General features: G+C 46.0%; 11 non-coding genes and 1 pseudogene across 11 annotated transcripts; all 12 read right to left on the minus strand.

Moving 5' to 3' along the window:
- Positions 1-1,140: 1,140 nt before the first annotated feature.
- LOC130340126 (U2 spliceosomal RNA) lies at positions 1,141-1,331 on the minus strand. The gene has a single exon (XR_008880323.1). It is a non-coding gene; the product is annotated as a U2 spliceosomal RNA (small nuclear RNA).
- Positions 1,332-3,423: 2,092 nt separating this feature from the next.
- Positions 3,424-3,614, minus strand: LOC130340127 (U2 spliceosomal RNA). The gene has a single exon (XR_008880324.1). It is a non-coding gene; the product is annotated as a U2 spliceosomal RNA (small nuclear RNA).
- Positions 3,615-5,696: 2,082 nt separating this feature from the next.
- LOC130340128 (U2 spliceosomal RNA) lies at positions 5,697-5,887 on the minus strand. The gene has a single exon (XR_008880325.1). It is a non-coding gene; the product is annotated as a U2 spliceosomal RNA (small nuclear RNA).
- A 2,090-nt stretch (positions 5,888-7,977) lies between these two features.
- Positions 7,978-8,168, minus strand: LOC130340129 (U2 spliceosomal RNA). The gene has a single exon (XR_008880326.1). It is a non-coding gene; the product is annotated as a U2 spliceosomal RNA (small nuclear RNA).
- A 2,100-nt stretch (positions 8,169-10,268) lies between these two features.
- On the minus strand, positions 10,269-10,459 carry LOC130340130 (U2 spliceosomal RNA). Its single transcript, XR_008880327.1, has one exon. It is a non-coding gene; the product is annotated as a U2 spliceosomal RNA (small nuclear RNA).
- Positions 10,460-12,533: 2,074 nt separating this feature from the next.
- LOC130340131 (U2 spliceosomal RNA) lies at positions 12,534-12,724 on the minus strand. The gene has a single exon (XR_008880328.1). It is a non-coding gene; the product is annotated as a U2 spliceosomal RNA (small nuclear RNA).
- Positions 12,725-14,825: 2,101 nt separating this feature from the next.
- Positions 14,826-15,016, minus strand: LOC130340132 (U2 spliceosomal RNA). Its single transcript, XR_008880329.1, has one exon. It is a non-coding gene; the product is annotated as a U2 spliceosomal RNA (small nuclear RNA).
- Positions 15,017-17,115: 2,099 nt separating this feature from the next.
- Positions 17,116-17,306, minus strand: LOC130340134 (U2 spliceosomal RNA). Its single transcript, XR_008880331.1, has one exon. It is a non-coding gene; the product is annotated as a U2 spliceosomal RNA (small nuclear RNA).
- A 2,092-nt stretch (positions 17,307-19,398) lies between these two features.
- On the minus strand, positions 19,399-19,589 carry LOC130340136 (U2 spliceosomal RNA). The gene has a single exon (XR_008880332.1). It is a non-coding gene; the product is annotated as a U2 spliceosomal RNA (small nuclear RNA).
- A 2,084-nt stretch (positions 19,590-21,673) lies between these two features.
- LOC130340137 (U2 spliceosomal RNA) lies at positions 21,674-21,864 on the minus strand. Its single transcript, XR_008880333.1, has one exon. It is a non-coding gene; the product is annotated as a U2 spliceosomal RNA (small nuclear RNA).
- A 2,090-nt stretch (positions 21,865-23,954) lies between these two features.
- LOC130340088 (U2 spliceosomal RNA) lies at positions 23,955-24,125 on the minus strand (annotated as a pseudogene).
- A 10-nt stretch (positions 24,126-24,135) lies between these two features.
- LOC130340074 (U2 spliceosomal RNA) lies at positions 24,136-24,326 on the minus strand. The gene has a single exon (XR_008880279.1). It is a non-coding gene; the product is annotated as a U2 spliceosomal RNA (small nuclear RNA).
- Positions 24,327-24,557: the final 231 nt, after the last annotated feature.

Raw genomic sequence — 24,557 nt, forward strand, 5'->3', positions numbered from 1 at the left:
TCCACCTTTTTTTCCCTTCTCTTCCTCTTACTTTTTTTTCACGTTTTTTTACGTTTTTCTCCTTTTCGCCTCTTTTCTGGGCGTATTATTCTTCTTTTTCTTCTTTTTTTTCGTCTAATGCATACCCCATCAGTGCAGCAATGCTTATTCAATACCGCCAGCAGATGGAGACACTGGGGGATAATTTTCTAAGGATTTATACTGATTTTTCCTGTCTGAATTTGTCGCACAGAAAGTTGCAGGCCAAATATGTGTGACATTTCTGCGACTTTAGCTTCTAGAGCATTTTTACAACATTATACATAGGTGCTGAATACATAAAAAGCGACTGTTCAGCGACAGACAAGTCGCATCGGCTGAAAGTAGGCCAGAATGTCAGTCCATGTTGGAGCAGGTTTAGATACAGTCTAAAGTATAGATCTCAAAGTCTGTGCACAGAATTTAGCAAGGGCCTCGCACCTTCTGATGCATCAGGTAGGTGCACAATAGCATAGCCTAACCCTCTGTACTTTGGTCTATATTGATGCGGGACATAGACAGCCAGCTGATGACCAATCCATTAGTGCAATGGATGGCTGGAAGCATTTGTCTTTGCCTTTGCAATACCACAGAAGCAATGCATGGTCAATGTACAGCAATGACACACCTGTGTGAACAGCCAGGAGACCCCCCCCCCCCCCCCATGTTATGTTACATAGTTACATAGTTAGTACGGTCGAAAAAAGACATATGTCCATCAAGTTCAACCAGGGGAATTAAGGGGTAGGGGTGTGGCGCGATATTGGGGAAGGGATGAGATTTTATATTTCTTCATAAGCATTAATCTTATTTTGTCAATTAGGAACATTCAGCACCCACCCGCTATCAAGGCAGCTGCCTATCATGTCATGCCCTACCTGCACAGGTGTGCTGGCTACTCAAATGATCCAATTAAGGAGGCCATTTAGTCAGCAGCAGCAGAAGTCCTGTGCCTGGACGCTCCAACAGCGGCCAGACACAAGCAGAAGCAGCAGAAGCAGCAGCAGCAGCACCACCTTTTGTTTTTTGGCTGCAGCAGCAAGGCCCACAGGGCTGGCTAGCTGGCTAGCCAGCAAGCAGGTAGCAATGAAAGTAGGAATCTTTCTTTTTAACCCTGTAAGGGGGTGGTGCACTGTACCCGAAGATACTGCCATATCGGGTCAATGCATAGGGCGACGGAAGCAAGCTTCGAAATCGGCCCCCGTTCTCAAAAATCCATTTAATATATGGTCCCCAGATAGGGGACGTATCAGATATTAAACTGATAAGAACAGATACTACACTTGATCTTAGCCAAAAGGCCGAGAAGCGATAACCGTGAAAGGGGCGGGCCCAACAAGGTCCCCTTCATGGGCACTATCACTGCTTGCTGTCAGGGAGGCTGCCAGACAATTTTCCATGCACACTCTGGGCTGGGGGGCAGTCAACCACCAGTACACACAGCAGAACCTAAACCCATACCATTATTGCTAAGCAGCAAGACAGGGGCCCATTGCACTCCCACGGGGCCTTTTTAAATGCAATCCATAACCCGGATTTGCCAGGAACCCTTCTTACTCCTCCTACTTGCATGTGACACTGGGCTTAGGATCTGCATAGGAAACACACACACAAGCACACACCTACCTTTGTTGCCTGCAGATGCCTCCTTGGCTGTCCCCAAACGGTATCAAACCAACACCCACGGGAAGCTGTAAGCATAGAGGACATGCCTGCACCCCATTGGACTTACCTGTGTGGGTTAAATCCGGGTTATTTGACAACCTATGGCGGTGATGGTTCTGCTCAGGCAGAGCAGTGCTGATGCTCCTCATAAAGCTGTCGCTGCTGTGAAGGTTCTAGGTGACATCACAAATCCCTATGGTTACATACACAACAAAGCTGGGTTGTTGTTGTTTACACTCTGCAAGGCCTGTGGAAGTGAGTGACATCATAGCACTGTAGTTCTGAGGGTTCTAGATGGATGCAACAATCTCCTGTTGCTTCTATGAAGGCCATAATAGACGACATCACCAAACAGCTCCATAGTCACATACACAGCAAAGGAGAGATGTTGTTTACACCTAGTGATGTCAGTGGTATTGAGTGACATCACAGCACAGTGCTAAGGCTCCTGGGCCTGGACACAGCAGCGGCTGCAATATCTCAACGGAGAATACGTTTATATATATGTGTGTGTGTGCGCGTATATATATATATATATATATATATATATATATATATATATATATATTTCTCCGCCGAAATCACTTTTAAACCCATTTCCACCTTTTTTTCCCTTCTCTTCCTCTTACTTTTTTTTCACGTTTTTTTACGTTTTTCTCCTTTTCGCCTCTTTTCTGGGCGTATTATTCTTCTTTTTCTTCTTTTTTTTCGTCTAATGCATACCCCATCAGTGCAGCAATGCTTATTCAATACCGCCAGCAGATGGAGACACTGGGGGATAATTTTCTAAGGATTTATACTGATTTTTCCTGTCTGAATTTGTCGCACAGAAAGTTGCAGGCCAAATATGTGTGACATTTCTGCGACTTTAGCTTCTAGAGCATTTTTACAACATTATACATAGGTGCTGAATACATAAAAAGCGACTGTTCAGCGACAGACAAGTCGCATCGGCTGAAAGTAGGCCAGAATGTCAGTCCATGTTGGAGCAGGTTTAGATACAGTCTAAAGTATAGATCTCAAAGTCTGTGCACAGAATTTAGCAAGGGCCTCGCGCCTTCTGATGCATCAGGTAGGTGCACAATAGCATAGCCTAACCCTCTGTACTTTGGTCTATATTGATGCGGGACATAGACAGCCAGCTGATGACCAATCCATTAGTGCAATGGATGGCTGGAAGCATTTGTCTTTGCCTTTGCAATACCACAGAAGCAATGCATGGTCAATGTACAGCAATGACACACCTGTGTGAACAGCCAGGAGACCCCCCCCCCCCCCCCCCCATGTTATGTTACATAGTTACATAGTTAGTACGGTCGAAAAAAGACATATGTCCATCAAGTTCAACCAGGGAATTAAGGGGTAGGGGTGTGGCGCGATATTGGGGAAGGGATGAGATTTTATATTTCTTCATAAGCATTAATCTTATTTTGTCAATTAGGAACATTCAGCACCCACCCGCTATCAAGGCAGCTGCCTATCATGTCATGCCCTACCTGCACAGGTGTGCTGGCTACTCAAATGATCCAATTAAGGAGGCCATTTAGTCAGCAGCAGCAGAAGTCCTGTGCCTGGACGCTCCAACAGCGGCCAGACACAAGCAGAAGCAGCAGAAGCAGCAGCAGCAGCACCACCTTTTGTTTTTTGGCTGCAGCAGCAAGGCCCACAGGGCTGGCTAGCTGGCTAGCCAGCAAGCAGGTAGCAATGAAAGTAGGAATCTTTCTTTTTAACCCTGTAAGGGGGTGGTGCACTGTACCCGAAGATACTGCCATATCGGGTCAATGCATAGGGCGACGGAAGCAAGCTTCGAAATCGGCCCCCGTTCTCAAAAATCCATTTAATATATGGTCCCCAGATAGGGGACGTATCAGATATTAAACTGATAAGAACAGATACTACACTTGATCTTAGCCAAAAGGCCGAGAAGCGATAACCGTGAAAGGGGCGGGCCCAACAAGGTCCCCTTCATGGGCACTATCACTGCTTGCTGTCAGGGAGGCTGCCAGACAATTTTCCATGCACACTCTGGGCTGGGGGGCAGTCAACCACCAGTACACACAGCAGAACCTAAACCCATACCATTATTGCTAAGCAGCAAGACAGGGGCCCATTGCACTCCCACGGGGCCTTTTTAAATGCAATCCATAACCCGGATTTGCCAGGAACCCTTCTTACTCCTCCTACTTGCATGTGACACTGGGCTTAGGATCTGCATAGGAAACACACACACAAGCACACACCTACCTTTGTTGCCTGCAGATGCCTCCTTGGCTGTCCCCAAACGGTATCAAACCAACACCCACGGGAAGCTGTAAGCATAGAGGACATGCCTGCACCCCATTGGACTTACCTGTGTGGGTTAAATCCGGGTTATTTGACAACCTATGGCGGTGATGGTTCTGCTCAGGCAGAGCAGTGCTGATGCTCCTCATAAAGCTGTCGCTGCTGTGAAGGTTCTAGGTGACATCACAAATCCCTATGGTTACATACACAACAAAGCTGGGTTGTTGTTGTTTACACTCTGCAAGGCCTGTGGAAGTGAGTGACATCATAGCACTGTAGTTCTGAGGGTTCTAGATGGATGCAACAATCTCCTGTTGCTTCTATGAAGGCCATAATAGACGACATCACCAAACAGCTCCATAGTCACATACACAGCAAAGGAGAGATGTTGTTTACACCTAGTGATGTCAGTGGTATTGAGTGACATCACAGCACAGTGCTAAGGCTCCTGGGCCTGGACACAGCAGCGGCTGCAATATCTCAACGGAGAATACGTTTATATATATGTGTGTGTGTGCGCGTATATATATATATATATATATATATATATATATATATATTTCTCCGCCGAAATCACTTTTAAACCCATTTCCACCTTTTTTTCCCTTCTCTTCCTCTTACTTTTTTTTCACGTTTTTTTACGTTTTTCTCCTTTTCGCCTCTTTTCTGGGCGTATTATTCTTCTTTTTCTTCTTTTTTTTCGTCTAATGCATACCCCATCAGTGCAGCAATGCTTATTCAATACCGCCAGCAGATGGAGACACTGGGGGATAATTTTCTAAGGATTTATACTGATTTTTCCTGTCTGAATTTGTCGCACAGAAAGTTGCAGGCCAAATATGTGTGACATTTCTGCGACTTTAGCTTCTAGAGCATTTTTACAACATTATACATAGGTGCTGAATACATAAAAAGCGACTGTTCAGCGACAGACAAGTCGCATCGGCTGAAAGTAGGCCAGAATGTCAGTCCATGTTGGAGCAGGTTTAGATACAGTCTAAAGTATAGATCTCAAAGTCTGTGCACAGAATTTAGCAAGGGCCTCGCACCTTCTGATGCATCAGGTAGGTGCACAATAGCATAGCCTAACCCTCTGTACTTTGGTCTATATTGATGCGGGACATAGACAGCCAGCTGATGACCAATCCATTAGTGCAATGGATGGCTGGAAGCATTTGTCTTTGCCTTTGCAATACCACAGAAGCAATGCATGGTCAATGTACAGCAATGACACACCTGTGTGAACAGCCAGGAGACCCCCCCCCCCCCCCCCATGTTATGTTACATAGTTACATAGTTAGTACGGTCGAAAAAAGACATATGTCCATCAAGTTCAACCAGGGAATTAAGGGGTAGGGGTGTGGCGCGATATTGGGGAAGGGATGAGATTTTATATTTCTTCATAAGCATTAATCTTATTTTGTCAATTAGGAACATTCAGCACCCACCCGCTATCAAGGCAGCTGCCTATCATGTCATGCCCTACCTGCACAGGTGTGCTGGCTACTCAAATGATCCAATTAAGGAGGCCATTTAGTCAGCAGCAGCAGAAGTCCTGTGCCTGGACGCTCCAACAGCGGCCAGACACAAGCAGAAGCAGCAGAAGCAGCAGCAGCAGCACCACCTTTTGTTTTTTGGCTGCAGCAGCAAGGCCCACAGGGCTGGCTAGCTGGCTAGCCAGCAAGCAGGTAGCAATGAAAGTAGGAATCTTTCTTTTTAACCCTGTAAGGGGGTGGTGCACTGTACCCGAAGATACTGCCATATCGGGTCAATGCATAGGGCGACGGAAGCAAGCTTCGAAATCGGCCCCCGTTCTCAAAAATCCATTTAATATATGGTCCCCAGATAGGGGACGTATCAGATATTAAACTGATAAGAACAGATACTACACTTGATCTTAGCCAAAAGGCCGAGAAGCGATAACCGTGAAAGGGGCGGGCCCAACAAGGTCCCCTTCATGGGCACTATCACTGCTTGCTGTCAGGGAGGCTGCCAGACAATTTTCCATGCACACTCTGGGCTGGGGGGCAGTCAACCACCAGTACACACAGCAGAACCTAAACCCATACCATTATTGCTAAGCAGCAAGACAGGGGCCCATTGCACTCCCACGGGGCCTTTTTAAATGCAATCCATAACCCGGATTTGCCAGGAACCCTTCTTACTCCTCCTACTTGCATGTGACACTGGGCTTAGGATCTGCATAGGAAACACACACACAAGCACACACCTACCTTTGTTGCCTGCAGATGCCTCCTTGGCTGTCCCCAAACGGTATCAAACCAACACCCACGGGAAGCTGTAAGCATAGAGGACATGCCTGCACCCCATTGGACTTACCTGTGTGGGTTAAATCCGGGTTATTTGACAACCTATGGCGGTGATGGTTCTGCTCAGGCAGAGCAGTGCTGATGCTCCTCATAAAGCTGTCGCTGCTGTGAAGGTTCTAGGTGACATCACAAATCCCTATGGTTACATACACAACAAAGCTGGGTTGTTGTTGTTTACACTCTGCAAGGCCTGTGGAAGTGAGTGACATCATAGCACTGTAGTTCTGAGGGTTCTAGATGGATGCAACAATCTCCTGTTGCTTCTATGAAGGCCATAATAGACGACATCACCAAACAGCTCCATAGTCACATACACAGCAAAGGAGAGATGTTGTTTACACCTAGTGATGTCAGTGGTATTGAGTGACATCACAGCACAGTGCTAAGGCTCCTGGGCCTGGACACAGCAGCGGCTGCAATATCTCAACGGAGAATACGTTTATATATATGTGTGTGTGTGCGCGTATATATATATATATATATATATATATATATATATATATATATATATTTCTCCGCCGAAATCACTTTTAAACCCATTTCCACCTTTTTTTCCCTTCTCTTCCTCTTACTTTTTTTTCACGTTTTTTTACGTTTTTCTCCTTTTCGCCTCTTTTCTGGGCGTATTATTCTTCTTTTTCTTCTTTTTTTTCGTCTAATGCATACCCCATCAGTGCAGCAATGCTTATTCAATACCGCCAGCAGATGGAGACACTGGGGGATAATTTTCTAAGGATTTATACTGATTTTTCCTGTCTGAATTTGTCGCACAGAAAGTTGCAGGCCAAATATGTGTGACATTTCTGCGACTTTAGCTTCTAGAGCATTTTTACAACATTATACATAGGTGCTGAATACATAAAAAGCGACTGTTCAGCGACAGACAAGTCGCATCGGCTGAAAGTAGGCCAGAATGTCAGTCCATGTTGGAGCAGGTTTAGATACAGTCTAAAGTATAGATCTCAAAGTCTGTGCACAGAATTTAGCAAGGGCCTCGCACCTTCTGATGCATCAGGTAGGTGCACAATAGCATAGCCTAACCCTCTGTACTTTGGTCTATATTGATGCGGGACATAGACAGCCAGCTGATGACCAATCCATTAGTGCAATGGATGGCTGGAAGCATTTGTCTTTGCCTTTGCAATACCACAGAAGCAATGCATGGTCAATGTACAGCAATGACACACCTGTGTGAACAGCCAGGAGACCCCCCCCCCCCCCCCCATGTTATGTTACATAGTTACATAGTTAGTACGGTCGAAAAAAGACATATGTCCATCAAGTTCAACCAGGGAATTAAGGGGTAGGGGTGTGGCGCGATATTGGGGAAGGGATGAGATTTTATATTTCTTCATAAGCATTAATCTTATTTTGTCAATTAGGAACATTCAGCACCCACCCGCTATCAAGGCAGCTGCCTATCATGTCATGCCCTACCTGCACAGGTGTGCTGGCTACTCAAATGATCCAATTAAGGAGGCCATTTAGTCAGCAGCAGCAGAAGTCCTGTGCCTGGACGCTCCAACAGCGGCCAGACACAAGCAGAAGCAGCAGAAGCAGCAGCAGCAGCACCACCTTTTGTTTTTTGGCTGCAGCAGCAAGGCCCACAGGGCTGGCTAGCTGGCTAGCCAGCAAGCAGGTAGCAATGAAAGTAGGAATCTTTCTTTTTAACCCTGTAAGGGGGTGGTGCACTGTACCCGAAGATACTGCCATATCGGGTCAATGCATAGGGCGACGGAAGCAAGCTTCGAAATCGGCCCCCGTTCTCAAAAATCCATTTAATATATGGTCCCCAGATAGGGGACGTATCAGATATTAAACTGATAAGAACAGATACTACACTTGATCTTAGCCAAAAGGCCGAGAAGCGATAACCGTGAAAGGGGCGGGCCCAACAAGGTCCCCTTCATGGGCACTATCACTGCTTGCTGTCAGGGAGGCTGCCAGACAATTTTCCATGCACACTCTGGGCTGGGGGGCAGTCAACCACCAGTACACACAGCAGAACCTAAACCCATACCATTATTGCTAAGCAGCAAGACAGGGGCCCATTGCACTCCCACGGGGCCTTTTTAAATGCAATCCATAACCCGGATTTGCCAGGAACCCTTCTTACTCCTCCTACTTGCATGTGACACTGGGCTTAGGATCTGCATAGGAAACACACACACAAGCACACACCTACCTTTGTTGCCTGCAGATGCCTCCTTGGCTGTCCCCAAACGGTATCAAACCAACACCCACGGGAAGCTGTAAGCATAGAGGACATGCCTGCACCCCATTGGACTTACCTGTGTGGGTTAAATCCGGGTTATTTGACAACCTATGGCGGTGATGGTTCTGCTCAGGCAGAGCAGTGCTGATGCTCCTCATAAAGCTGTCGCTGCTGTGAAGGTTCTAGGTGACATCACAAATCCCTATGGTTACATACACAACAAAGCTGGGTTGTTGTTGTTTACACTCTGCAAGGCCTGTGGAAGTGAGTGACATCATAGCACTGTAGTTCTGAGGGTTCTAGATGGATGCAACAATCTCCTGTTGCTTCTATGAAGGCCATAATAGACGACATCACCAAACAGCTCCATAGTCACATACACAGCAAAGGAGAGATGTTGTTTACACCTAGTGATGTCAGTGGTATTGAGTGACATCACAGCACAGTGCTAAGGCTCCTGGGCCTGGACACAGCAGCGGCTGCAATATCTCAACGGAGAATACGTTTATATATATGTGTGTGTGTGCGCGTATATATATATATATATATATATATATATATATATATATATATATATATATATATTTCTCCGCCGAAATCACTTTTAAACCCATTTCCACCTTTTTTTCCCTTCTCTTCCTCTTACTTTTTTTTCACGTTTTTTTACGTTTTTCTCCTTTTCGCCTCTTTTCTGGGCGTATTATTCTTCTTTTTCTTCTTTTTTTTCGTCTAATGCATACCCCATCAGTGCAGCAATGCTTATTCAATACCGCCAGCAGATGGAGACACTGGGGGATAATTTTCTAAGGATTTATACTGATTTTTCCTGTCTGAATTTGTCGCACAGAAAGTTGCAGGCCAAATATGTGTGACATTTCTGCGACTTTAGCTTCTAGAGCATTTTTACAACATTATACATAGGTGCTGAATACATAAAAAGCGACTGTTCAGCGACAGACAAGTCGCATCGGCTGAAAGTAGGCCAGAATGTCAGTCCATGTTGGAGCAGGTTTAGATACAGTCTAAAGTATAGATCTCAAAGTCTGTGCACAGAATTTAGCAAGGGCCTCGCACCTTCTGATGCATCAGGTAGGTGCACAATAGCATAGCCTAACCCTCTGTACTTTGGTCTATATTGATGCGGGACATAGACAGCCAGCTGATGACCAATCCATTAGTGCAATGGATGGCTGGAAGCATTTGTCTTTGCCTTTGCAATACCACAGAAGCAATGCATGGTCAATGTACAGCAATGACACACCTGTGTGAACAGCCAGGAGACCCCCCCCCCCCCCCCCCCATGTTATGTTACATAGTTACATAGTTAGTACGGTCGAAAAAAGACATATGTCCATCAAGTTCAACCAGGGAATTAAGGGGTAGGGGTGTGGCGCGATATTGGGGAAGGGATGAGATTTTATATTTCTTCATAAGCATTAATCTTATTTTGTCAATTAGGAACATTCAGCACCCACCCGCTATCAAGGCAGCTGCCTATCATGTCATGCCCTACCTGCACAGGTGTGCTGGCTACTCAAATGATCCAATTAAGGAGGCCATTTAGTCAGCAGCAGCAGAAGTCCTGTGCCTGGACGCTCCAACAGCGGCCAGACACAAGCAGAAGCAGCAGAAGCAGCAGCAGCAGCACCACCTTTTGTTTTTTGGCTGCAGCAGCAAGGCCCACAGGGCTGGCTAGCTGGCTAGCCAGCAAGCAGGTAGCAATGAAAGTAGGAATCTTTCTTTTTAACCCTGTAAGGGGGTGGTGCACTGTACCCGAAGATACTGCCATATCGGGTCAATGCATAGGGCGACGGAAGCAAGCTTCGAAATCGGCCCCCGTTCTCAAAAATCCATTTAATATATGGTCCCCAGATAGGGGACGTATCAGATATTAAACTGATAAGAACAGATACTACACTTGATCTTAGCCAAAAGGCCGAGAAGCGATAACCGTGAAAGGGGCGGGCCCAACAAGGTCCCCTTCATGGGCACTATCACTGCTTGCTGTCAGGGAGGCTGCCAGACAATTTTCCATGCACACTCTGGGCTGGGGGGCAGTCAACCACCAGTACACACAGCAGAACCTAAACCCATACCATTATTGCTAAGCAGCAAGACAGGGGCCCATTGCACTCCCACGGGGCCTTTTTAAATGCAATCCATAACCCGGATTTGCCAGGAACCCTTCTTACTCCTCCTACTTGCATGTGACACTGGGCTTAGGATCTGCATAGGAAACACACACACAAGCACACACCTACCTTTGTTGCCTGCAGATGCCTCCTTGGCTGTCCCCAAACGGTATCAAACCAACACCCACGGGAAGCTGTAAGCATAGAGGACATGCCTGCACCCCATTGGACTTACCTGTGTGGGTTAAATCCGGGTTATTTGACAACCTATGGCGGTGATGGTTCTGCTCAGGCAGAGCAGTGCTGATGCTCCTCATAAAGCTGTCGCTGCTGTGAAGGTTCTAGGTGACATCACAAATCCCTATGGTTACATACACAACAAAGCTGGGTTGTTGTTGTTTACACTCTGCAAGGCCTGTGGAAGTGAGTGACATCATAGCACTGTAGTTCTGAGGGTTCTAGATGGATGCAACAATCTCCTGTTGCTTCTATGAAGGCCATAATAGACGACATCACCAAACAGCTCCATAGTCACATACACAGCAAAGGAGAGATGTTGTTTACACCTAGTGATGTCAGTGGTATTGAGTGACATCACAGCACAGTGCTAAGGCTCCTGGGCCTGGACACAGCAGCGGCTGCAATATCTCAACGGAGAATACGTTTATATATATGTGTGTGTGTGCGCGTATATATATATATATATATATATATATATATTTCTCCGCCGAAATCACTTTTAAACCCATTTCCACCTTTTTTTCCCTTCTCTTCCTCTTACTTTTTTTTCACGTTTTTTTACGTTTTTCTCCTTTTCGCCTCTTTTCTGGGCGTATTATTCTTCTTTTTCTTCTTTTTTTTCGTCTAATGCATACCCCATCAGTGCAGCAATGCTTATTCAATACCGCCAGCAGATGGAGACACTGGGGGATAATTTTCTAAGGATTTATACTGATTTTTCCTGTCTGAATTTGTCGCACAGAAAGTTGCAGGCCAAATATGTGTGACATTTCTGCGACTTTAGCTTCTAGAGCATTTTTACAACATTATACATAGGTGCTGAATACATAAAAAGCGACTGTTCAGCGACAGACAAGTCGCATCGGCTGAAAGTAGGCCAGAATGTCAGTCCATGTTGGAGCAGGTTTAGATACAGTCTAAAGTATAGATCTCAAAGTCTGTGCACAGAATTTAGCAAGGGCCTCGCACCTTCTGATGCATCAGGTAGGTGCACAATAGCATAGCCTAACCCTCTGTACTTTGGTCTATATTGATGCGGGACATAGACAGCCAGCTGATGACCAATCCATTAGTGCAATGGATGGCTGGAAGCATTTGTCTTTGCCTTTGCAATACCACAGAAGCAATGCATGGTCAATGTACAGCAATGACACACCTGTGTGAACAGCCAGGAGACCCCCCCCCCCCCCCCCATGTTATGTTACATAGTTACATAGTTAGTACGGTCGAAAAAAGACATATGTCCATCAAGTTCAACCAGGGAATTAAGGGGTAGGGGTGTGGCGCGATATTGGGGAAGGGATGAGATTTTATATTTCTTCATAAGCATTAATCTTATTTTGTCAATTAGGAACATTCAGCACCCACCCGCTATCAAGGCAGCTGCCTATCATGTCATGCCCTACCTGCACAGGTGTGCTGGCTACTCAAATGATCCAATTAAGGAGGCCATTTAGTCAGCAGCAGCAGAAGTCCTGTGCCTGGACGCTCCAACAGCGGCCAGACACAAGCAGAAGCAGCAGAAGCAGCAGCAGCAGCACCACCTTTTGTTTTTTGGCTGCAGCAGCAAGGCCCACAGGGCTGGCTAGCTGGCTAGCCAGCAAGCAGGTAGCAATGAAAGTAGGAATCTTTCTTTTTAACCCTGTAAGGGGGTGGTGCACTGTACCCGAAGATACTGCCATATCGGGTCAATGCATAGGGCGACGGAAGCAAGCTTCGAAATCGGCCCCCGTTCTCAAAAATCCATTTAATATATGGTCCCCAGATAGGGGACGTATCAGATATTAAACTGATAAGAACAGATACTACACTTGATCTTAGCCAAAAGGCCGAGAAGCGATAACCGTGAAAGGGGCGGGCCCAACAAGGTCCCCTTCATGGGCACTATCACTGCTTGCTGTCAGGGAGGCTGCCAGACAATTTTCCATGCACACTCTGGGCTGGGGGGCAGTCAACCACCAGTACACACAGCAGAACCTAAACCCATACCATTATTGCTAAGCAGCAAGACAGGGGCCCATTGCACTCCCACGGGGCCTTTTTAAATGCAATCCATAACCCGGATTTGCCAGGAACCCTTCTTACTCCTCCTACTTGCATGTGACACTGGGCTTAGGATCTGCATAGGAAACACACACACAAGCACACACCTACCTTTGTTGCCTGCAGATGCCTCCTTGGCTGTCCCCAAACGGTATCAAACCAACACCCACGGGAAGCTGTAAGCATAGAGGACATGCCTGCACCCCATTGGACTTACCTGTGTGGGTTAAATCCGGGTTATTTGACAACCTATGGCGGTGATGGTTCTGCTCAGGCAGAGCAGTGCTGATGCTCCTCATAAAGCTGTCGCTGCTGTGAAGGTTCTAGGTGACATCACAAATCCCTATGGTTACATACACAACAAAGCTGGGTTGTTGTTGTTTACACTCTGCAAGGCCTGTGGAAGTGAGTGACATCATAGCACTGTAGTTCTGAGGGTTCTAGATGGATGCAACAATCTCCTGTTGCTTCTATGAAGGCCATAATAGACGACATCACCAAACAGCTCCATAGTCACATACACAGCAAAGGAGAGATGTTGTTTACACCTAGTGATGTCAGTGGTATTGAGTGACATCACAGCACAGTGCTAAGGCTCCTGGGCCTGGACACAGCAGCGGCTGCAATATCTCAACGGAGAATACGTTTATATATATGTGTGTGTGTGCGCGTATATATACATATATATATATATATATATATATATATATATATATATATATATATTTCTCCGCCGAAATCACTTTTAAACCCATTTCCACCTTTTTTTCCCTTCTCTTCCTCTTACTTTTTTTTCACGTTTTTTTACGTTTTTCTCCTTTTCGCCTCTTTTCTGGGCGTATTATTCTTCTTTTTCTTCTTTTTTTTCGTCTAATGCATACCCCATCAGTGCAGCAATGCTTATTCAATACCGCCAGCAGATGGAGACACTGGGGGATAATTTTCTAAGGATTTATACTGATTTTTCCTGTCTGAATTTGTCGCACAGAAAGTTGCAGGCCAAATATGTGTGACATTTCTGCGACTTTAGCTTCTAGAGCATTTTTACAACATTATACATAGGTGCTGAATACATAAAAAGCGACTGTTCAGCGACAGACAAGTCGCATCGGCTGAAAGTAGGCCAGAATGTCAGTCCATGTTGGAGCAGGTTTAGATACAGTCTAAAGTATAGATCTCAAAGTCTGTGCACAGAATTTAGCAAGGGCCTCGCACCTTCTGATGCATCAGGTAGGTGCACAATAGCATAGCCTAACCCTCTGTACTTTGGTCTATATTGATGCGGGACATAGACAGCCAGCTGATGACCAATCCATTAGTGCAATGGATGGCTGGAAGCATTTGTCTTTGCCTTTGCAATACCACAGAAGCAATGCATGGTCAATGTACAGCAATGACACACCTGTGTGAACAGCCAGGAGACCCCCCCCCCCCCCCCCCCCATGTTATGTTACATAGTTACATAGTTAGTACGGTCGAAAAAAGACATATGTCCATCAAGTTCAACCAGGGAATTAAGGGGTAGGGGTGTGGCGCGATATTGGGGAAGGGATGAGATTTTATATTTCTTCATAAGCATTAATCTTATTTTGTCAATTAGGAACATTCAGCACCCACCCGCTATCAAGGCAGCTGCCTATCATGTCATGCCCTACCTGCACAGGTGTGCTGGCTACTCAAATGATCCAATTAAGGAGGCCATTTAGTCAGCAGCAGCAGAAGTCCTGTGCCTGGACGCTCCAACAGCGGCCAGACACAAGCAGAAGCAGCAGAAGCAGCAGCAGCAGCACCACCTTTTGTTTTTTGGCTGCAGCAGCAAGGCCCACAGGGCTGGCTAGCTGGCTAGCCAGCAAGCAGGTAGCAATGAAAGTAGGAATCTTTCTTTTTAACCCTGTAAGGGGGTGGTGCACTGTACCCGAAGATACTGCCATATCGGGTCAATGCATAGGGCGACGGAAGCAAGCTTCGAAATCGGCCCCCGTTCTCAAAAATCCATTTAATATATGGTCCCCAGATAGGGGACGTATCAGATATTAAACTGATAAGAACAGATACTACACTTGATCTTAGCCAAAAGGCCGAGAAGCGATAACCGTGAAAGGGGCGGGCCCAACAAGGTCCCCTTCATGGGCACTATCACTGCTTGCTGTCAGGGAGGCTGCCAGACAATTTTCCATGCACACTCTGGGCTGGGGGGCAGTCAACCACCAGTACACACAGCAGAACCTAAACCCATACCATTATTGCTAAGCAGCAAGACAGGGGCCCATTGCACTCCCACGGGGCCTTTTTAAATGCAATCCATAACCCGGATTTGCCAGGAACCCTTCTTACTCCTCCTACTTGCATGTGACACTGGGCTTAGGATCTGCATAGGAAACACACACACAAGCACACACCTACCTTTGTTGCCTGCAGATGCCTCCTTGGCTGTCCCCAAACGGTATCAAACCAACACCCACGGGAAGCTGTAAGCATAGAGGACATGCCTGCACCCCATTGGACTTACCTGTGTGGGTTAAATCCGGGTTATTTGACAACCTATGGCGGTGATGGTTCTGCTCAGGCAGAGCAGTGCTGATGCTCCTCATAAAGCTGTCGCTGCTGTGAAGGTTCTAGGTGACATCACAAATCCCTATGGTTACATACACAACAAAGCTGGGTTGTTGTTGTTTACACTCTGCAAGGCCTGTGGAAGTGAGTGACATCATAGCACTGTAGTTCTGAGGGTTCTAGATGGATGCAACAATCTCCTGTTGCTTCTATGAAGGCCATAATAGACGACATCACCAAACAGCTCCATAGTCACATACACAGCAAAGGAGAGATGTTGTTTACACCTAGTGATGTCAGTGGTATTGAGTGACATCACAGCACAGTGCTAAGGCTCCTGGGCCTGGACACAGCAGCGGCTGCAATATCTCAACGGAGAATACGTTTATATATATGTGTGTGTGTGCGCGTATATATATATATATATATATATATATATATATATATATATATATATATATATTTCTCCGCCGAAATCACTTTTAAACCCATTTCCACCTTTTTTTCCCTTCTCTTCCTCTTACTTTTTTTTCACGTTTTTTTACGTTTTTCTCCTTTTCGCCTCTTTTCTGGGCGTATTATTCTTCTTTTTCTTCTTTTTTTTCGTCTAATGCATACCCCATCAGTGCAGCAATGCTTATTCAATACCGCCAGCAGATGGAGACACTGGGGGATAATTTTCTAAGGATTTATACTGATTTTTCCTGTCTGAATTTGTCGCACAGAAAGTTGCAGGCCAAATATGTGTGACATTTCTGCGACTTTAGCTTCTAGAGCATTTTTACAACATTATACATAGGTGCTGAATACATAAAAAGCGACTGTTCAGCGACAGACAAGTCGCATCGGCTGAAAGTAGGCCAGAATGTCAGTCCATGTTGGAGCAGGTTTAGATACAGTCTAAAGTATAGATCTCAAAGTCTGTGCACAGAATTTAGCAAGGGCCTCGCACCTTCTGATGCATCAGGTAGGTGCACAATAGCATAGCCTAACCCTCTGTACTTTGGTCTATATTGATGCGGGACATAGACAGCCAGCTGATGACCAATCCATTAGTGCAATGGATGGCTGGAAGCATTTGTTTTTGCCTTTGCAATACCACAGAAGCAATGCATGGTCAATGTACAGCAATGACACACCTGTGTGAACAGCCAGGAGACCCCCCCCCCCCCCCCCCCCATGTTATGTTACATAGTTACATAGTTAGTACGGTCGAAAAAAGACATATGTCCATCAAGTTCAACCAGGGAATTAAGGGGTAGGGGTGTGGCGCGATATTGGGGAAGGGATGAGATTTTATATTTCTTCATAAGCATTAATCTTATTTTGTCAATTAGGAACATTCAGCACCCACCCGCTATCAAGGCAGCTGCCTATCATGTCATGCCCTACCTGCACAGGTGTGCTGGCTACTCAAATGATCCAATTAAGGAGGCCATTTAGTCAGCAGCAGCAGAAGTCCTGTGCCTGGACGCTCCAACAGCGGCCAGACACAAGCAGAAGCAGCAGAAGCAGCAGCAGCAGCACCACCTTTTGTTTTTTGGCTGCAGCAGCAAGGCCCACAGGGCTGGCTAGCTGGCTAGCCAGCAAGCAGGTAGCAATGAAAGTAGGAATCTTTCTTTTTAACCCTGTAAGGGGGTGGTGCACTGTACCCGAAGATACTGCCATATCGGGTCAATGCATAGGGCGACGGAAGCAAGCTTCGAAATCGGCCCCCGTTCTCAAAAATCCATTTAATATATGGTCCCCAGATAGGGGACGTATCAGATATTAAACTGATAAGAACAGATACTACACTTGATCTTAGCCAAAAGGCCGAGAAGCGATAACCGTGAAAGGGGCGGGCCCAACAAGGTCCCCTTCATGGGCACTATCACTGCTTGCTGTCAGGGAGGCTGCCAGACAATTTTCCATGCACACTCTGGGCTGGGGGGCAGTCAACCACCAGTACACACAGCAGAACCTAAACCCATACCATTATTGCTAAGCAGCAAGACAGGGGCCCATTGCACTCCCACGGGGCCTTTTTAAATGCAATCCATAACCCGGATTTGCCAGGAACCCTTCTTACTCCTCCTACTTGCATGTGACACTGGGCTTAGGATCTGCATAGGAAACACACACACAAGCACACACCTACCTTTGTTGCCTGCAGATGCCTCCTTGGCTGTCCCCAAACGGTATCAAACCAACACCCACGGGAAGCTGTAAGCATAGAGGACATGCCTGCACCCCATTGGACTTACCTGTGTGGGTTAAATCCGGGTTATTTGACAACCTATGGCGGTGATGGTTCTGCTCAGGCAGAGCAGTGCTGATGCTCCTCATAAAGCTGTCGCTGCTGTGAAGGTTCTAGGTGACATCACAAATCCCTATGGTTACATACACAACAAAGCTGGGTTGTTGTTGTTTACACTCTGCAAGGCCTGTGGAAGTGAGTGACATCATAGCACTGTAGTTCTGAGGGTTCTAGATGGATGCAACAATCTCCTGTTGCTTCTATGAAGGCCATAATAGACGACATCACCAAACAGCTCCATAGTCACATACACAGCAAAGGAGAGATGTTGTTTACACCTAGTGATGTCAGTGGTATTGAGTGACATCACAGCACAGTGCTAAGGCTCCTGGGCCTGGACACAGCAGCGGCTGCAATATCTCAACGGAGAATACGTTTATATATATGTGTGTGTGTGCGCGTATATATATATATATATATATATATATATATATATATATATATATATATCTCCGCCGAAATCACTTTTAAACCCATTTCCACCTTTTTTTCCCTTCTCTTCCTCTTACTTTTTTTTCACGTTTTTTTACGTTTTTCTCCTTTTCGCCTCTTTTCTGGGCGTATTATTCTTCTTTTTCTTCTTTTTTTTCGTCTAATGCATACCCCATCAGTGCAGCAATGCTTATTCAATACCGCCAGCAGATGGAGACACTGGGGGATAATTTTCTAAGGATTTATACTGATTTTTCCTGTCTGAATTTGTCGCACAGAAAGTTGCAGGCCAAATATGTGTGACATTTCTGCGACTTTAGCTTCTAGAGCATTTTTACAACATTATACATAGGTGCTGAATACATAAAAAGCGACTGTTCAGCGACAGACAAGTCGCATCGGCTGAAAGTAGGCCAGAATGTCAGTCCATGTTGGAGCAGGTTTAGATACAGTCTAAAGTATAGATCTCAAAGTCTGTGCACAGAATTTAGCAAGGGCCTTGCACCTTCTGATGCATCAGGTAGGTGCACAATAGCATAGCCTAACCCTCTGTACTTTGGTCTATATTGATGCGGGACATAGACAGCCAGCTGATGACCAATCCATTAGTGCAATGGATGGCTGGAAGCATTTGTCTTTGCCTTTGCAATACCACAGAAGCAATGCATGGTCAATGTACAGCAATGACACACCTGTGTGAACAGCCAGGAGACCCCCCCCCCCCCCCCCCCATGTTATGTTACATAGTTACATAGTTAGTACGGTCGAAAAAAGACATATGTCCATCAAGTTCAACCAGGGAATTAAGGGGTAGGGGTGTGGCGCGATATTGGGGAAGGGATGAGATTTTATATTTCTTCATAAGCATTAATCTTATTTTGTCAATTAGGAACATTCAGCACCCACCCGCTATCAAGGCAGCTGCCTATCATGTCATGCCCTACCTGCACAGGTGTGCTGGCTACTCAAATGATCCAATTAAGGAGGCCATTTAGTCAGCAGCAGCAGAAGTCCTGTGCCTGGACGCTCCAACAGCGGCCAGACACAAGCAGAAGCAGCAGAAGCAGCAGCAGCAGCACCACCTTTTGTTTTTTGGCTGCAGCAGCAAGGCCCACAGGGCTGGCTAGCTGGCTAGCCAGCAAGCAGGTAGCAATGAAAGTAGGAATCTTTCTTTTTAACCCTGTAAGGGGGTGGTGCACTGTACCCGAAGATACTGCCATATCGGGTCAATGCATAGGGCGACGGAAGCAAGCTTCGAAATCGGCCCCCGTTCTCAAAAATCCATTTAATATATGGTCCCCAGATAGGGGACGTATCAGATATTAAACTGATAAGAACAGATACTACACTTGATCTTAGCCAAAAGGCCGAGAAGCGATAACCGTGAAAGGGGCGGGCCCAACAAGGTCCCCTTCATGGGCACTATCACTGCTTGCTGTCAGGGAGGCTGCCAGACAATTTTCCATGCACACTCTGGGCTGGGGGGCAGTCAACCACCAGTACACACAGCAGAACCTAAACCCATACCATTATTGCTAAGCAGCAAGACAGGGGCCCATTGCACTCCCACGGGGCCTTTTTAAATGCAATCCATAACCCGGATTTGCCAGGAACCCTTCTTACTCCTCCTACTTGCATGTGACACTGGGCTTAGGATCTGCATAGGAAACACACACACAAGCACACACCTACCTTTGTTGCCTGCAGATGCCTCCTTGGCTGTCCCCAAACGGTATCAAACCAACACCCACGGGAAGCTGTAAGCATAGAGGACATGCCTGCACCCCATTGGACTTACCTGTGTGGGTTAAATCCGGGTTATTTGACAACCTATGGCGGTGATGGTTCTGCTCAGGCAGAGCAGTGCTGATGCTCCTCATAAAGCTGTCGCTGCTGTGAAGGTTCTAGGTGACATCACAAATCCCTATGGTTACATACACAACAAAGCTGGGTTGTTGTTGTTTACACTCTGCAAGGCCTGTGGAAGTGAGTGACATCATAGCACTGTAGTTCTGAGGGTTCTAGATGGATGCAACAATCTCCTGTTGCTTCTATGAAGGCCATAATAGACGACATCACCAAACAGCTCCATAGTCACATACACAGCAAAGGAGAGATGTTGTTTACACCTAGTGATGTCAGTGGTATTGAGTGACATCACAGCACAGTGCTAAGGCTCCTGGGCCTGGACACAGCAGCGGCTGCAATATCTCAACGGAGAATACGTTTATATATATGTGTGTGTGTGCGCGTATATATATATATATATATATATATATATATATATATATATATCTCCGCCGAAATCACTTTTAAACCCATTTCCACCTTTTTTTCCCTTCTCTTCCTCTTACTTTTTTTTCACGTTTTTTTACGTTTTTCTCCTTTTCGCCTCTTTTCTGGGCGTATTATTCTTCTTTTTCTTCTTTTTTTTCGTCTAATGCATACCCCATCAGTGCAGCAATGCTTATTCAATACCGCCAGCAGATGGAGACACTGGGGGATAATTTTCTAAGGATTTATACTGATTTTTCCTGTCTGAATTTGTCGCACAGAAAGTTGCAGGCCAAATATGTGTGACATTTCTGCGACTTTAGCTTCTAGAGCATTTTTACAACATTATACATAGGTGCTGAATACATAAAAAGCGACTGTTCAGCGACAGACAAGTCGCATCGGCTGAAAGTAGGCCAGAATGTCAGTCCATGTTGGAGCAGGTTTAGATACAGTCTAAAGTATAGATCTCAAAGTCTGTGCACAGAATTTAGCAAGGGCCTCGCACCTTCTGATGCATCAGGTAGGTGCACAATAGCATAGCCTAACCCTCTGTACTTTGGTCTATATTGATGCGGGACATAGACAGCCAGCTGATGACCAATCCATTAGTGCAATGGATGGCTGGAAGCATTTGTCTTTGCCTTTGCAATACCACAGAAGCAATGCATGGTCAATGTACAGCAATGACACACCTGTGTGAACAGCCAGGAGACCCCCCCCCCCCCCCCCATGTTATGTTACATAGTTACATAGTTAGTACGGTCGAAAAAAGACATATGTCCATCAAGTTCAACCAGGGAATTAAGGGGTAGGGGTGTGGCGCGATATTGGGGAAGGGATGAGATTTTATATTTCTTCATAAGCATTAATCTTATTTTGTCAATTAGGAACATTCAGCACCCACCCGCTATCAAGGCAGCTGCCTATCATGTCATGCCCTACCTGCACAGGTGTGCTGGCTACTCAAATGATCCAATTAAGGAGGCCATTTAGTCAGCAGCAGCAGAAGTCCTGTGCCTGGACGCTCCAACAGCGGCCAGACACAAGCAGAAGCAGCAGAAGCAGCAGCAGCAGCACCACCTTTTGTTTTTTGGCTGCAGCAGCAAGGCCCACAGGGCTGGCTAGCTGGCTAGCCAGCAAGCAGGTAGCAATGAAAGTAGGAATCTTTCTTTTTAACCCTGTAAGGGGGTGGTGCACTGTACCCGAAGATACTGCCATATCGGGTCAATGCATAGGGCGACGGAAGCAAGCTTCGAAATCGGCCCCCGTTCTCAAAAATCCATTTAATATATGGTCCCCAGATAGGGGACGTATCAGATATTAAACTGATAAGAACAGATACTACACTTGATCTTAGCCAAAAGGCCGAGAAGCGATAACCGTGAAAGGGGCGGGCCCAACAAGGTCCCCTTCATGGGCACTATCACTGCTTGCTGTCAGGGAGGCTGCCAGACAATTTTCCATGCACACTCTGGGCTGGGGGGCAGTCAACCACCAGTACACACAGCAGAACCTAAACCCATACCATTATTGCTAAGCAGCAAGACAGGGGCCCATTGCACTCCCACGGGGCCTTTTTAAATGCAATCCATAACCCGGATTTGCCAGGAACCCTTCTTACTCCTCCTACTTGCATGTGACACTGGGCTTAGGATCTACATAGGAAACACACACACAAGCACACACCTACCTTTGTTGCCTGCAGATGCCTCCTTGGCTGTCCCCAAACGGTATCAAACCAACACCCACGGGAAGCTGTAAGCATAGAGGACATGCCTGCACCCCATTGGACTTACCTGTGTGGGTTAAATCCGGGTTATTTGACAACCTATGGCGGTGATGGTTCTGCTCAGGCAGAGCAGTGCTGATGCTCCTCATAAAGCTGTCGCTGCTGTGAAGGTTCTAGGTGACATCACAAATCCCTATGGTTACATACACAACAAAGCTGGGTTGTTGTTGTTTACACTCTGCAAGGCCTGTGGAAGTGAGTGACATCATAGCACTGTAGTTCTGAGGGTTCTAGATGGATGCAACAATCTCCTGTTGCTTCTATGAAGGCCATAATAGACGACATCACCAAACAGCTCCATAGTCACATACACAGCAAAGGAGAGATGTTGTTTACACCTAGTGATGTCAGTGGTATTGAGTGACATCACAGCACAGTGCTAAGGCTCCTGGGCCTGGACACAGCAGCGGCTGCAATATCTCAACGGAGAATACGTTTATATATATGTGTGTGTGTGCGCGTATATATATATATATATATATATATATATATATATATATATATATATTCTCCGCCGAAATCACTTTTAAACCCATTTCCACCTTTTTTTCCCTTCTCTTCCTCTTACTTTTTTTTCACGTTTTTTTACGTTTTTCTCCTTTTCGCCTCTTTTCTGGGCGTATTATTCTTCTTTTTCTTCTTTTTTTTCGTCTAATGCATACCCCATCAGTGCAGCAATGCTTATTCAATACCGCCAGCAGATGGAGACACTGGGGGATAATTTTCTAAGGATTTATACTGATTTTTCCTGTCTGAATTTGTCGCACAGAAAGTTGCAGGCCAAATATGTGTGACATTTCTGCGACTTTAGCTTCTAGAGCATTTTTACAACATTATACATAGGTGCTGAATACATAAAAAGCGACTGTTCAGCGACAGACAAGTCGCATCGGCTGAAAGTAGGCCAGAATGTCAGTCCATGTTGGAGCAGGTTTAGATACAGTCTAAAGTATAGATCTCAAAGTCTGTGCACAGAATTTAGCAAGGGCCTCGCACCTTCTGATGCATCAGGTAGGTGCACAATAGCATAGCCTAACCCTCTGTACTTTGGTCTATATTGATGCGGGACATAGACAGCCAGCTGATGACCAATCCATTAGTGCAATGGATGGCTGGAAGCATTTGTCTTTGCCTTTGCAATACCACAGAAGCAATGCATGGTCAATGTACAGCAATGACACACCTGTGTGAACAGCCAGGAGACCCCCCCCCCCCCCCCCCATGTTATGTTACATAGTTACATAGTTAGTACGGTCGAAAAAAGACATATGTCCATCAAGTTCAACCAGGGAATTAAGGGGTAGGGGTGTGGCGCGATATTGGGGAAGGGATGAGATTTTATATTTCTTCATAAGCATTAATCTTATTTTGTCAATTAGGAACATTCAGCACCCACCCGCTATCAAGGCAGCTGCCTATCATGTCATGCCCTACCTGCACAGGTGTGCTGGCTACTCAAATGATCCAATTAAGGAGGCCATTTAGTCAGCAGCAGCAGAAGTCCTGTGCCTGGACGCTCCAACAGCGGCCAGACACAAGCAGAAGCAGCAGAAGCAGCAGCAGCAGCACCACCTTTTGTTTTTTGGCTGCAGCAGCAAGGCCCACAGGGCTGGCTAGCTGGCTAGCCAGCAAGCAGGTAGCAATGAAAGTAGGAATCTTTCTTTTTAACCCTGTAAGGGGGTGGTGCACTGTACCCGAAGATACTGCCATATCGGGTCAATGCATAGGGCGACGGAAGCAAGCTTCGAAATCGGCCCCCGTTCTCAAAAATCCATTTAATATATGGTCCCCAGATAGGGGACGTATCAGATATTAAACTGATAATAACAGATTTTTTTTTTTTTTTTTTTTTTTTTTTTTTTTTGTGCACTGTACCCGAAGATACTGCCATATCGGGTCAATGCATAGGGCGACGGAAGCAAGCTTCGAAATCGGCCCCCGTTCTCAAAAATCCATTTAATATATGGTCCCCAGATAGGGGACGTATCAGATATTAAACTGATAAGAACAGATACTACACTTGATCTTAGCCAAAAGGCCGAGAAGCGATAACCGTGAAAGGGGCGGGCCCAACAAGGTCCCCTTCATGGGCACTATCACTGCTTGCTGTCAGGGAGGCTGCCAGACAATTTTCCATGCACACTCTGGGCTGGGGGGCAGTCAACCACCAGTACACACAGCAGAACCTAAACCCATACCATTATTGCTAAGCAGCAAGACAGGGGCCCATTGCACTCCCACGGGGCCTTTTTAAATGCAATCCATAACCCGGATTTGCCAG

The sequence above is a fragment of the Hyla sarda genome, unplaced genomic scaffold (assembly GCF_029499605.1).
Source record: "Hyla sarda isolate aHylSar1 unplaced genomic scaffold, aHylSar1.hap1 scaffold_565, whole genome shotgun sequence".
In the NCBI taxonomy this organism is placed as follows: domain Eukaryota; kingdom Metazoa; phylum Chordata; class Amphibia; order Anura; family Hylidae; genus Hyla; species Hyla sarda.